The 13,257-nt window shown below is 40.8% G+C and overlaps 1 protein-coding gene and 2 non-coding genes across 3 annotated transcripts in view; all 3 read left to right on the top strand.

Moving 5' to 3' along the window:
* rhbdf1b (rhomboid 5 homolog 1b (Drosophila)) overlaps positions 1-13,257 on the top strand; it is a 53,120-nt gene that overhangs the window by 17,586 nt on the left and 22,277 nt on the right. The gene's annotated exons all lie outside the window — the stretch shown is intronic.
* Positions 10,305-10,398, top strand: trnai-uau. Its single transcript has 2 exons — positions 10,305-10,342; positions 10,363-10,398. It is a non-coding gene; the product is annotated as a tRNA-Ile (tRNA).
* On the top strand, positions 11,849-11,942 carry trnai-uau. The gene is made up of 2 exons: positions 11,849-11,886; positions 11,907-11,942. It is a non-coding gene; the product is annotated as a tRNA-Ile (tRNA).

The raw sequence follows: 13,257 nt of genomic DNA, 5'->3' as shown, positions 1-13,257 counted from the left end.
AAATTATCGATTGACAACCCTATATATATATATATATATATATATGGTACAGTTTGCTTACAGTTTATGTGTGATTTGTTCCTCATGGTGTAAATATTTCATATACTTTTCATCATTCATTATTCAATGGCAAGTGTCGCAGATGGACCCATACATTACGCCACTGTATGGCTTCATATACAACCTGAACAACACACACTTGGCCACATAGGAACCAAAGTAAGCAGGTCTCTAACATTCATGAGATGAAGTCACTGACATTGTACGCTGGATAAATAAGCCATAGATAATAAAGTGCGTGTGTGTGTGTGTGTGTGTGTGTGTGTGGGGGGGGGGGGGGGGATAGATTCAGGGGCTATACTGTTTTACAACCAGCCTGACCTCCACGATCACGGTTCTCGTGTCTGTCATGCTGCAGCAGGCAGGAGTGAACACAGTGAAATGGGATGCAAGGTACCTTACAGGAATGTGAGGTATTTCCTACCTACTGTGGCACACAGTAAGGCAGGTTGGACACAGGTTGCAGCACATGAGGAATCGATGATCGGCCACAGAGCTAATTTAGATTATGTAAAACCGAGAGTGGTGGAAGTTTGACAATTCTGAGTATTAGAGTAGAGAGAGAGAGAGAGAGAGAGAGAGAGAGAGAGAAAGAGAAAGAGAGAGATGATTGCGCTTAGAGGCAGACAAAGAATGTAGGCCTGACCTTTGATCTGCTCTGATTGTCTGCGCTACTGTTTTATCTCCGTATAGTTAAGCAGCTTTTTATGCTGTTCCCTTATTTATTAAGGCCAAAGGACATTCTACCAGAGGAGAAAAATCATCTTTCTTAAGCATTTAAGCTTCAAATGCAGTTCACCCAAATTCAAAAAAAGCAACATATTTTGCAACTAACCGCTGAGCTAATCTCAGCGCATTTTAATTCTAGTACTTTAGCAAGAAAGCAGAGAGAAGTTATCAACTTGCACAACTACTCATCATCACATTATGTTGCAGGGTAAATAACTGATGGCTGTCAAGGGAAGCTTGAACTCAACCGAGGTACCACACTCTGACCTATTGTGACATAGCAGACGGCATTTTACTCTTGTTAGCTTGCAGCTTTTTCGTATGCTTCCATGTAGCATCTAAACATCAGTAAACCATGACAAATGACCGCCGATGAATTGACTTGGATCTCCTACAATGCCACAAGATCACGTTTGAATTTCTACCGTTTTATGGCACAGAAGGAGATTGCTTTACAGAAACAGGGTGAGGGCACTTGTTTTCTACTTAAAATGGATTCAAAGCTTTTGAGAGTTTCTCACAATGGCAGATGGTGTAATGGTTTTGGAAGACAGATGGAAAAGACACTTTAGTACAGTGAATGAGAAAACCAGGTAACCGGGAGGGCATACAAGGTTTCAAAGGCCTTTATGTGACAGGAAGTAAGAGGGGTCTTCATTTTAAGAAGCTGCGACAAAGATACTGGCTTGTACAGAAATATATAAATGTCAGATTTGAAGATTTGTTGACATTATGCAAATGCTACATATACAGTAGCTTTAAGTAGCTACTTCCTGTGTGTGTGTGTGTGTGTGTGTGTGTGTGTGTGTGTGTGTGTGGTTTTGTAAAGTATGTGTGTCAAAGTGGGTGGGACACGTGTCAAGAATTCCTGCACACCGATGTGATTCGAGTCGTAGCAGCCCAGCGGCTGTCTGACTAATGAATCGCTCATTCTCGTGTAATTTGCAGTAACGAGATGAATGACAGACAACACAAGACAATCAAAGCAGTCTTTTAGACAGATGGCTTCAAGTCATTAGGGCCCCCCCCCCCCCCAGTGTGAGTCTGTCAAACCCTTTAAACTACAGATGGATGTTTTAGCAGCCAGTGTTTTATCATCTACAGTCGGTTAGGGGTGGGAAAAATAATCGATTCTTGGATGCATCGCGATTCTCTCTAGAACGATTCGATGCTCGATGCAGATAAGTTAGTAACCGATTAAAAAAAAAAAAAAAAAAGTGTTGATTTTTATTTAAAAGTTACTGTCTCCAGACAAGTACAAATCAGAAAACAGAGTGACTGAAAGAGGATGGGATAATGGACAACAACTTAGAGTTTAGGCAAGAGTGTAGAAAAAAAAAAAACACACAAAAATGGCCAAAAGGAAGAAAAAAATTACATTTTGTATATATACACATGCTCTAATAAGACACACATTAAATAATTAGGCAAAACACATATAGGCTGTTCATCTACTTTATCACATTACATCTGACATGTTTCCTGTTTTAAGAAGCCAATTGTCCACCTTTAAACATGACTGAGCCTCTGACATGGAAGATTAAAGGGAGAGAAGGTGACTTTCACAAGCATGTTTAAGGCTTAAGCATGGAATGACTACAAAATAAAAAAAATAAAAAGAAATCGTTGGCCTCTGAATCGGAATCCAATCGAATCGTGAGGTGCCAAGAGATTCCCACCCCTACAGTCGGTGGCTATTTTTTTGTTTATCATATGAAGGAATTTGCAGTGGAGTTAAGCTTCATTCATTCCCTTATACTGTTCCCCAAACCCATCCTGGTGTGATCAAAGGAAACAGTTGGTGATACAATGAACAGGATGATAGTGTGAAAGCCTCGAAGTCAAGAAGTCAAAGTCGAATTTTTCTTTGTCAATGCCATTTATCATTTATTGTTTTTCTCTCTGAGATGATGATTTCCATAACTGACCTGTTGGGGCAGATGTTTAATCATTCATTAGTGTTTGCAGGACTCTGCGAACAGAAACGAAAGGACCTACTGTGTTACGACTGTAACATCTGGCGCAGATGAGAGCCCAGAGCATACGTGGTCCTATGGTCGGGGGTGGAGAATAAAAGCGCACCGCGGAACTCACTGTTAATCTATGAGATCTACTTCTGCTTTGTTACATCACAGGAAACCAACAAAAAAAATGCAGATGTACAGTTTTTTTTTTAAGCTTCCGGAAGCAGGGTATTGTAGGATCATTTTTTCCAAATCAGAAGCTTTAGATTTATTTCTTTATGCCCTGCTCAGTTTCTGGTGTAAAATATGGTCGTTTCTCTGTCCACAGGAAGTAATGAATTCATATTTAAGAGGATCATACAAACCATCTCTTAAACCATCTCCTAAAAAGCCAGCAAGTCACATGTCTGAAAGCTTGCCTCACATTTTTTTTCCTTTTAAATACTTTGGTGCATGCTACATGCAGCGTGCTTACCACTGTAAAGCTTTCAAGACTTCAGCTTTCACCTGGAGCAGGCAATTTTCTTAGGGCTGCAGTCGGTCAGTTCCCATGACCACAAAGCCTGAAAGCACTGTCCCGAAAATTAACTAGGTTAAATTGGACCCAGCGGTGCTGTTGGGCAGGTTGTAAGTGCCTATTAGAGCAGAGCGATGCAGCGTAATAAAGTTCACACCTACCTGGACTGTCTGAGCATTAATCTACTGCAGTCCGTTTTATAGCACCTTCATCTTGAAGAGCAGAGAAAAGAGCACAACTCTTCCCTCAATATACTATTTACCTGCCAAATGACAATAAATATTTGTTTGGACCTCAAATTCAGCAGATACCTGGCTTTTTTTAACAGAGCATGCACAAATGAAGTAACCATGGTTATTCTGACTAACTTTGGCTCATATAGGGCCAAGATTAGCTTTTCAGAAGTGAACAGATTTTTGCAGCGGTTGTTGCTCAGTGGCAAACTTACTAAATGACGAAATAGTTTAAGACGGAGCATTTAGTAAAAGCTGCAATGAAACCAGCCTCAGCCAACCTAAAAAATCTGTTTCATCAACATGTTGTTTTGTCAGGCTTTCCCACAGTACAAAGTATGTAATTTTGGTATTATTATTCAATTAATTCCAGTTGAATCGCAGCGATTTGTCAAACCATCATTTTGGCAGTACATTAAATGTTAAGCAACAAAACAAAACAAAAAAACTCCAGTTTGCAAGAAGGAGCAGAAACAAGAGAAGACAGAAAGAGACAGAAGAAAGAAAGAGGGGGAGGGAGGGAGCTTTAGAGAATGAAAGGAGACAGAGCAGAGACTAGGTTTTGGACTGCTTAACATAAAGATCCATTCATCTATCTACTGAATATTAAAGCTTATTGACATGCAGTCACAGCGAGTTTCCATGCCACAATAACTGGGTGCCTCGGCCTCAAAGACCGGAGTCGGAGAGGGGTGTCAGGACAAGTCTTGCTTGGTTGCCAAGCGAATGCTCTTGTTTCATTCTGTCTCGGCATGTCAGGAAATGTCACCCTATGTAAAAAGGATCCAATTACGCCGCTGTTCTGCCACAGTCCCCTATAGGCACGTCAGGGCTTCAGCGCTGCGCTAGAAAGTCCACATTTCCTGTGATATTTTTCAAGAGATATCTTATCTTTCATAAGATAATAGTGGTGTGATCCTTGGCTGATCAATCTCAACCTAAGTAGAATCCAAAACGACATTTTTTCCTGATGTTAAAGCCCAGCAGTTGACGATTTTGTGATGACTTTCACTTCTTTCGCTTTGAAGATGAATAACTTCCTGCTGGGTGCTGATGACACCATCACTGCGATATAGGCGTCCAATTAGGGGTCGGCATGAGCCTCTGTGGACTGACAGAAGGAGCGATATCGTGTGGTGTACAGCACAGGGATTACAGCCCTTAATCTGTCTGCCATGAAAACCCAACTAGAGAGGAAAAAAAAAGAGAGGTCATGGAATAACAAATGTCGGATGTTGGAAAAAAGATGAAGAAAGATTGATTTTTGGACCACGCAGCATCTCTTCTTTATGGAGAATTGCAAAAACCGTGTGAACCGAGACGTGTGAAGCTGGAGCAAAGGCTGTCAAGTGAGTGTTTGCTGTCTATACTGCATGCATGTGAGCGTGTGTGCGGGTTTGCATGTGCATCATGCTTTATTTTGTAAGTACATGTCAGTCTGCGCTTCTTTCAGCGTGCACACACGCAAACACACATTGAGTATCGTCACTGCAGAATGAGCAAAGGATGTGGTTATAGATTGCTCTGAGCAAGGTTTCTATTTGCAGGGGTGTGTTTATCCTCTGTGACCGTAAGAGAACACACTGGCTACCACATAGACCAAAACACACATACACACACACATACACACACACACACACACACACACACACACACACTGACAAGGGGAACTGAGAGGCAAAAGGAATCAAAGTCAACTTTCTGTAACCTGCCTTTAGGGCTGGTCTACGTGTGTGTATTTAAACAATATATACAGTGTATGAACAAATGTATGCTACAAATGTCTCATTAAAAAGTATTTGTTTAGATCAGGGATCAGAGTTTAAAGTTACTGTGCATATTCCTTTTTATGTAGGTATAATATTTTCCAATGTTTACCATCTTAGTTTAGTTTTGATAATCAGCACTAAACACAAAGTACAGCTGAGGCTCATGGGAATGTCTTTAATTTTGTCAGATAACTGGTCAAAGATATTGGACAACTAGAATGGCACTGGGAGAGCGCAGACCTTCGCCAAGGCATGCCTCATCTCACAATGTAAATGCAGTGTGAATTATTCCATTCGGAACTTATCTTTACGATTATTCCGACACCTCATCTCGCAATGTTAACAAAAGTGAAAAATAATTAGCGTATCCACCCCGTGATTCAGATTTGCGCTAAAAGGTTATTCCTTATCCCATGCTACACCCTTTACACCATGTTTCATGAAAATTAGGCTAGTAGTTTTTCCGTAATACTGCTGACAGACAGCCAAACCATTAGACAACCCCAGCCGAAAACATAACCGCTTTGGCGGAGGTAATGATGATGACAATAGAGGAAAAATGTAAAGGATCAACAAAATTATTAGGATTCATCCTATTGGGAACATGAATGCCTGTACCAAATTTCATGGCAATCCATCCAACAGTTGTCAAGACATTTCAGGACAATATTGCCTATATTGGGGACCTACACCTGTTTTATATAGAAAGTGATGAACTGCAGGAAGCTAAAAAGATTTTGTCTACTGTAAAAATAAAGCGATTCAGTATGAGACTCTAATTTTAAATTCAGTGTCAAATTGTAGGAGACAAAAATACAAACGTCCACACCCCTAGTAACCTCAGTAGATCAGTATGTCAGGAACAAGCCATGATGTGTTTGACATCTTTGTTAAGCTGCATGGAAACATGTGCTCTTGCTGTGTGCCACTACTCCCATATATAGCTGAGTTATCACACTTTTGATTTGTCCCAACACCTACCTTTCGCTGAGAGCCACAAGTTCACACCTGTTCTGTAGGCATTGTGCACCGCTTTCTGGGAAATGTAGGAGCTCACTAGCTAAATAGACAAAGCCATTTGCGTGAGAACTGATACACCAGAATAGAAAATGATATAATTTAGTGCAAAATAGGCACCCAAACTGATTGCATTTGACAAATGAGAGTAACCAAAGGGGGATTTGTCCCTTAATAATGTAGTGCAACTGTTATTCTGTGTGTGTGTGTGTGTGTGTGTGTGTGTGTGTGTGTGTGTGGACATTTGGAAGCACATTCCGTTCTGTCCGAGCCAGTATGTATGAAGAAGTGATCCAGCTGCCGGTGTTGAATATCTTTCAGCTCGTTAGACTCGGCTTTGGCCAGAAGTTTGTATATCGACTCCAGCACCACGTATGATGGAGGAGATTATTGTTCGGCTGATGGCTTTATGGAAAGAGAGTGGCAGCCAGTAATTTCACTCCCAGCAATGAATGACAGAATGATTCACAGCTGCGATGTAAAGCAGCTCCTGGTTGGTGGCCGCTCATTACGTCTCTCCAGAGCCCCATGCAGATGTCCTATTATCCAGTAATAGTCGCTCCATTCCTGCTCAATGACTTCCCCTTGGCCTGAGCTACAACCCAAAGAACTACTCATGTTGTCTGAAGCTGAGCTGCAGCACAGACACATTTCTTCACACTAAATGTCATTTTAGTAAAGTGAATGAGGGTAATACATTTTTGGAAAAGACCAAGTTTATAGATGGATGATAGAGAGAAGCAGACATGCTGTAACCAATGAAAGCCTTTATCCACTTCTACAGGCCTTTAATAGAGGTAGACCATTATTCCTTTTGCCTGGTTAATGATACCTACTTTGCCTTCAAGAGAAATCATTTACTGAATGAATTACTTTGTTCATTATTTGTCTTGTAGCCTAAATTGAAAGCCAATTCACTTTAATTCAAAAGACTTTATGTATATGTCCACGGGGGGCAATTTGAAGCACATAGGAAACATTATGATAATAATTGTGTGTCAGCCAAGTTTAGCTTATTGCAGGTATATTGGTATCCATGTAAATGTTAGCTGATTATTAAGAGGAAACTGTAGTACAGATAAAACAAATAACAAGTACCAGAAATATTTGAGGTCATTTAGAAACACTGTCACAACCCATTAATAACCAAGTTTAAGGCATCGGAAAATGTTTCTTTATGATACGTGTTAAAATGAATAACAAATGAGTATTGGCCGATATATTGTAATATTGATACTGTATTGTTATTGGCCTCAAAATAGTCCCAGGGATGCAGATACCTATACCATTTCAGTCTAATGTAATGCAGTGATGTGCTCTTGAACGTAAGCTTCAAATGTTAGCATGCCTAGCTAACTAGCTTACAGTGGTAACCGAGTGCTACTTTTGAAACCAAGAAACCTTTCATTAGTTAACTATTAACATTTTGTGAGCTTACTGGTTACGTTACAGTAAAAACAGCCCTGCTCACAAAAGCACTTCCACTGTAAAATTGGTAAGAGTGCCCCCATGATCTTTGTAAGCAGCATTGTGTGCCGCGTGAGAACAGAGAGGCAACGGTCAATTGGACTTTTTGTTGGTTATGACAAATTAAAAATTAAAAAAAAAGATTGTGTTGCTGAATTCCAAAGCCTCAGCACTTACAGTTTTTTTCTGATTGCTTAAGCACTATTTGGAAAGCAGGGACCGGTTTTTCAGAACAATACACACAATTAGCACAACCACACACCCAATCAGCAGAACACCTCTGAGCCTTTGCAAAATGAAACACTCTAACACAAAACTATACACTAATTTATAAAAAAAAACATATTTTGTTACTTAATTCAGTTTGAACCAGTTACACACTGCTGTTGCTAACCTAAAACACTTTTAGCAATTCTACTTCTTAGTGATTAGAGTACTGTAAATGAAGAAAGTGCAAATATACAATAAGCTCACCAAACACTACACACATGGAGAATCACAACAACATGTCCCAGTTTTCGTGCTACAGTACTACAGTAGTGTGCATAACACTTAGCTCAGCAACAGACAAACATAATATGCTGTATCCAGTACAGGTTACAATTACAGTACAAAAAAAAACCTGCTGCATTTTTATAATGCTTAAATCTGATTGGTGTGTCTACAATTACAGTTTTTGCCGATTGCTTACACAGTGAAATCTAAAGTATTACACAATTATCAAAACCTTACACTAAAGGGCAAAACATTGGCCCAGATGTGCACCACTATAAGCACAATGTCAGCCTCACACTGTTCGCAAAACACTAAAGACACTTTTATACATTAGACACAGAAGTATATCATGATGTCACTTCCTTGCAATTCCAAAGCACTGACTGTCAAATTGCCACAACTATGAGCCGATCTGTGAAACACAGCCATCAGGTGACCAAACACATGATTGCTTAATTGTAGACACACCAATCAGGTTTAAGCACTATCAAAATGCAGCAGGTAAGTCTAGTATTTTCTGTACTGTATTTTCAGTTTGTTTTCAGATCTTTTTTTTTTTTTTTTTAAGTGTTTTAGGTTAGCAACAGCAGTGTATAACTGGTTCAAACTGAATTAAGTCATATGAAATGTGTGTGTTTCATATAACAAAATATGTTTTTTATAAATTAGTGTTATAAAGAGTGTTTCATTTTGCAAAGGGTCTGAGGTGTTCTGCTAATTGTGTGTGGTTGTGCTAATTGTGTGTATTGTTCTGAAAAACCGGTCCCTGCTTTCAAAATAGTGCTTAAGCAATCAGAAGAAACTGTAAGCAATCAGAAGAAACTGTAAGCAATCAGAAGAAACTGTAAGCAATCACAGATCGGCTCATAGTTGTGGTAATTTGACAGTCAGTGCTTTGGAATGGCAAGGAAGTGATATCATGATATACTTCTGTGTCTAATGTATACAAGTGTGTTTAGTGTTTTGCAAATCACTGTGTGTATTGTTTTGCAAACAGTGTGAGGCTGACATTGTGCTTATAGTAGTGCACATCTGGGCCAATGTTTTGCTCCTTGTGTGTGTAAGGTTTTGATAGTTGATTTCAGTGTGTAAGCAATCTGCAAAAACTGTAATACAATTAGGTGAAGAGTTATTCGGTGCATGATAAAGTGCTGTTGTTACTATGTGGCACCAGTAAGAAGCAGAAAGGTGCTGAGGTTTTGAGTTTGTGCTTCACCTGACCAGCTCAGCAGCTTTACAGTCAAATGCATAACCCAATGAGAAAAGAAATGATTATTGTTTGTGTTGACACTTCATATTAAAAGATGTATGCACCGATACCAATGCCAGTTTCGGGTATCGGTCCGACGCCGTGCGCATGTACTCTTGTAGAGATGGCTCGTTTATACTTCCACTGAAATGGTTGAGCAGGAAAACCCCTTTCTCTCTCCAAATGCTTTCCTTTACCCATGGACCCTGATCAGCGTAGAGTACTAATATCCCTTTTTTCTCCTGCCTGTCTCTGTTCATTGAGGACATACTGAATGTGTGTGTGAGTGGTGTCTGAGTGTAAGAAGAGAGCCTTACCTTAGAGAATCCTAACGCCATCTTGTGGTGAGTTTTTTTGTGATTGTTGCGGGCAAAAATCCTTGATTATGCGGCACATTTTCTTAAAAAATGCGATGGAATATGCAGGATGTTTATGCAATTTTATGCCATGAAATTGCGGGAACTTGCAAAAACTGAGGTTTCATCTTGGCTTCATCGCGGGGTGTGCAGCTTTTCAATGATGTTCACGTCGCGTAATTACATCACTTCATAACGTTCCCATGGCAACAGGGGAAAATGGCTGCTCTTATGTGAAGTAAACGCAACATTTTTCAAATTTCTGCTAAGATGTATGTGACTTTTTTGCAACGAAAATGCGGGGATTATGAAATCATGCAAGCCCCGCATATTTTTCGCGGAAATCGTCAATTTAAAAAAGTAGGACTTTGGCTGATTATGCATTGAATTATGTGATCGCATAATCGCGTTTTTCTGGAGGGACTGCTAAATCTACACCCTTACAGAGGCTCCAGTGGCGCAATCGGTCAGCGCGCGGTACTTATAAGACAGTGACCAGCAGAGTGATGCCCAGGTTGTGAGTTCAATCCTCACCTGGAGCAGAGAAGTTTTAACCTGGGCTGTCAATCCCAGGAGATACTCAGACATGAGAATGAATTATCGGTCCGATGCCGTGAGCATGTACTCGTGCTTGTAGTCATAAAATTACTCCGATACTACCACACCCGATACCACCTCATAGCAATGTGACAATAACTTCTCCATCAAGGCGATATAGGCGATGGAAGAGGAGCATTGCCACCCGTTTGGAGATTTTTGGCTGTAAAAAAATAACTAGGCTCTTGCCCAATGCATGATTGCACTTGTCGACCAGCCATTGTCAGTCGTTAATAATACTGGGTTTCGATGTCTCCTCGGTGTACTGGAGCCGAGAGATTCCCAGCCGTCACCACATCACAGAAACCGTGTTTCCTAAGCTGCTTTGTGAACAAAGCACATCAGCAGCCTTTTGCCCGTAAACTTCACCACTGATATTTGGAGTAGCGGTGTTAGCCCAATGTCTCGCATCAGCTTAACGGGCATAAACATGAAGAAAGTGATATTTCCATTCTGGTCCGTCTGCATGCAGTTTCTACACAGTGCTGTTTTAACAACCACAGTGCTACTCTGTAAATAGCTCTTTTTTTTCACAAACGAAAGCTCTCGGTGTGTAGTCTAACTGTTTTAACTGTTATAATTTGCCGCAAGTCTTTACATTTTGGACAAAATCTCGTGAACTTCGCTGCTGGCGTAAACACACCATCCTCTCCACTGGATCGGTAAATCTACATGGGTACTTAATATGCACGTGAATGACGTCATCGGACTTTGCGTTCCTCATTCTTTCTAAACTTCACTCAGTATTTTGATATTAGGAATTATATGATTTATTTGATTGACACTAGCCTGGGGACATGTCTAGGCCCAGGCACTGAGCTTTGAATAGAAATAAAGGCATGGCACTTTGAAAATACTGCTTTGTTCTAATTGACAAACAATATCAGAGGACAAAATCATCTGTGTGTCTGAAAACACCCTCGGACCCCAGAGGGATTATTAAGTACTCGTATCGGTACTCATATCGGCAAGTACCCAAATGTAAGTAGTTGTACTTGTGCTTGATCTTAAAAAAAAGTGCTATCACAGCATCCCTTAAAAGATGTCTCTGCAAACTGCCTCATTTGCACTGGTCTGCTCGCTGGCTTTCACAGAGATGTCTAGTTTATACTTCCACTGAAATGGTTAAGCAGGAAAACCCCTTTCTCTCTCCAAATGCTTTCCTTTACCCATAGACCCTACATAGAAGGATGTGAGGAAACTCACCAGCGAGTACTAGCATCCCTTTTTTCTTCTGTCTGTCTCTGTTCATTGAGGACATACTGTATGTGTGTGTGAGTGGTGTCTGAGTGTAAGAAGAGAGCCTTACCTTTGAGAATCCTAACGCCATCTTGTGGTGCTAAAGATGCATGACTGCCCTCCAAAAGAGACCACTAAATCTGCTGCTTTGCAGAGGCTCCAGTGGCGCAATCGGTCAGCGCGCGGTACTTATAAGACAGTAACCTGCGGAGTGATGCCGAGGTTGTGAGTTCGAGCCTCACCTGGAGCAGTGAAGTTTTAACCTGGGCTGTCAATCCCAGGAGATACTCAGACATGAGAATGAATTAGAATCCAACGTTGTCATTGTTGAGGAAGACCAAACTGTACCCCTTGCTTTAATGAATAAATAAAAGGAAAAACATTGACCATTCAGGATAAAGCCCCTGGGTGCTTTATGCACTTATGGAACGACTGGAGGATCAATAGGCACAAATCATCTATTGTATGGAGTTAAATTGGGCAAGTTCAATATTGTTGGTATCACTCTGCCTTGTGACGCAGGCTTCTGTGTATAGACTCTGGCTAAAGTCAATGATCCATTGTTATAAAAATCACCATGAATTCCAAGTGCTAAATGTGCCACCATTAGCTTTGTGTTTTTTTCTTGATGCCGAGGCTGTGAGTTTGAGCCTCACTTGGAGCAATTACCTTTTAGAGAACAAACAATTGGTCTATTAAAGCTGGGCTATGCCGTTTTCGGGAAAAGGCTAAACAACCACCAGATTGGGAAAGTACAGCCCTCCTCCTGCATCTATTCCTTCTCTGTCCGAAACCCCTCCCACCAGACGAGCACAGGTTCAAGTTCAGTGTCCATGGCGACACTTTGCCTTGTGACTCAGGCTTATGTATCTAGAATCTGAGTAAAGTCAATGACCCATTGTTTCAAAATTTACCATGAATTCCAAGTGGTAAATGTGCCCCCATGATCTTTGTAAGCAGCATTGTGTGCCGCGTGAGAACGGAGAGGTATCAATTTGACTTGGTGTTGGTCATCAAAAGAGAGGTTTTTTTTGTGCTGGTGAATTCCAAAGCCTCAGCACATAATACAATTAGGCAAGGAGTTATTCGGTGCATGATGAAGTGCTACTGTTGCTATGTGGCACCAGTAAGAAGCAGAAACGTGCTGAGGTTTTGAGTTTGTGCTTCACCTGACCAGCTCAGCAGCTTTACAGTCAAATGCATAACCCCATGGGAAAAGAAATGATTATTGTTTGTGTTGACACTTCATATTAAAAGATGTCACTGCAAACTGCCTCATTTGCACTGGTCTGCTCGCTGGCTGTTACAGAGATGAAGAGATGGCGCGTTTATACTTCCACTGAAATGGTTGAGCAGGAAAACCCCTTTCTCTCTCCAAATGCTTTCCTTTACCCATAGACCCATTAACCAGTAAACAACAGGATGAGTGGAGGCTTTGGCCGATTATTCTGGCCTTTCCCTCTGTGTGTGTAGCTCACTTGTTCGATCTATCAGGATATCTTTGTCTGTTAGTAGGTGCCCGCTACACTCAGACCACTTATACTTGTAGATAGTCTGTCTGAAGA

Source organism: Sander lucioperca, chromosome 22, assembly GCF_008315115.2.
Source record: "Sander lucioperca isolate FBNREF2018 chromosome 22, SLUC_FBN_1.2, whole genome shotgun sequence".
NCBI lineage: Eukaryota > Metazoa > Chordata > Actinopteri > Perciformes > Percidae > Sander > Sander lucioperca.
The sequence above is the reverse complement of the archived record's forward strand: the minus strand, read 5'-3'. Positions and strand labels throughout refer to the sequence as shown.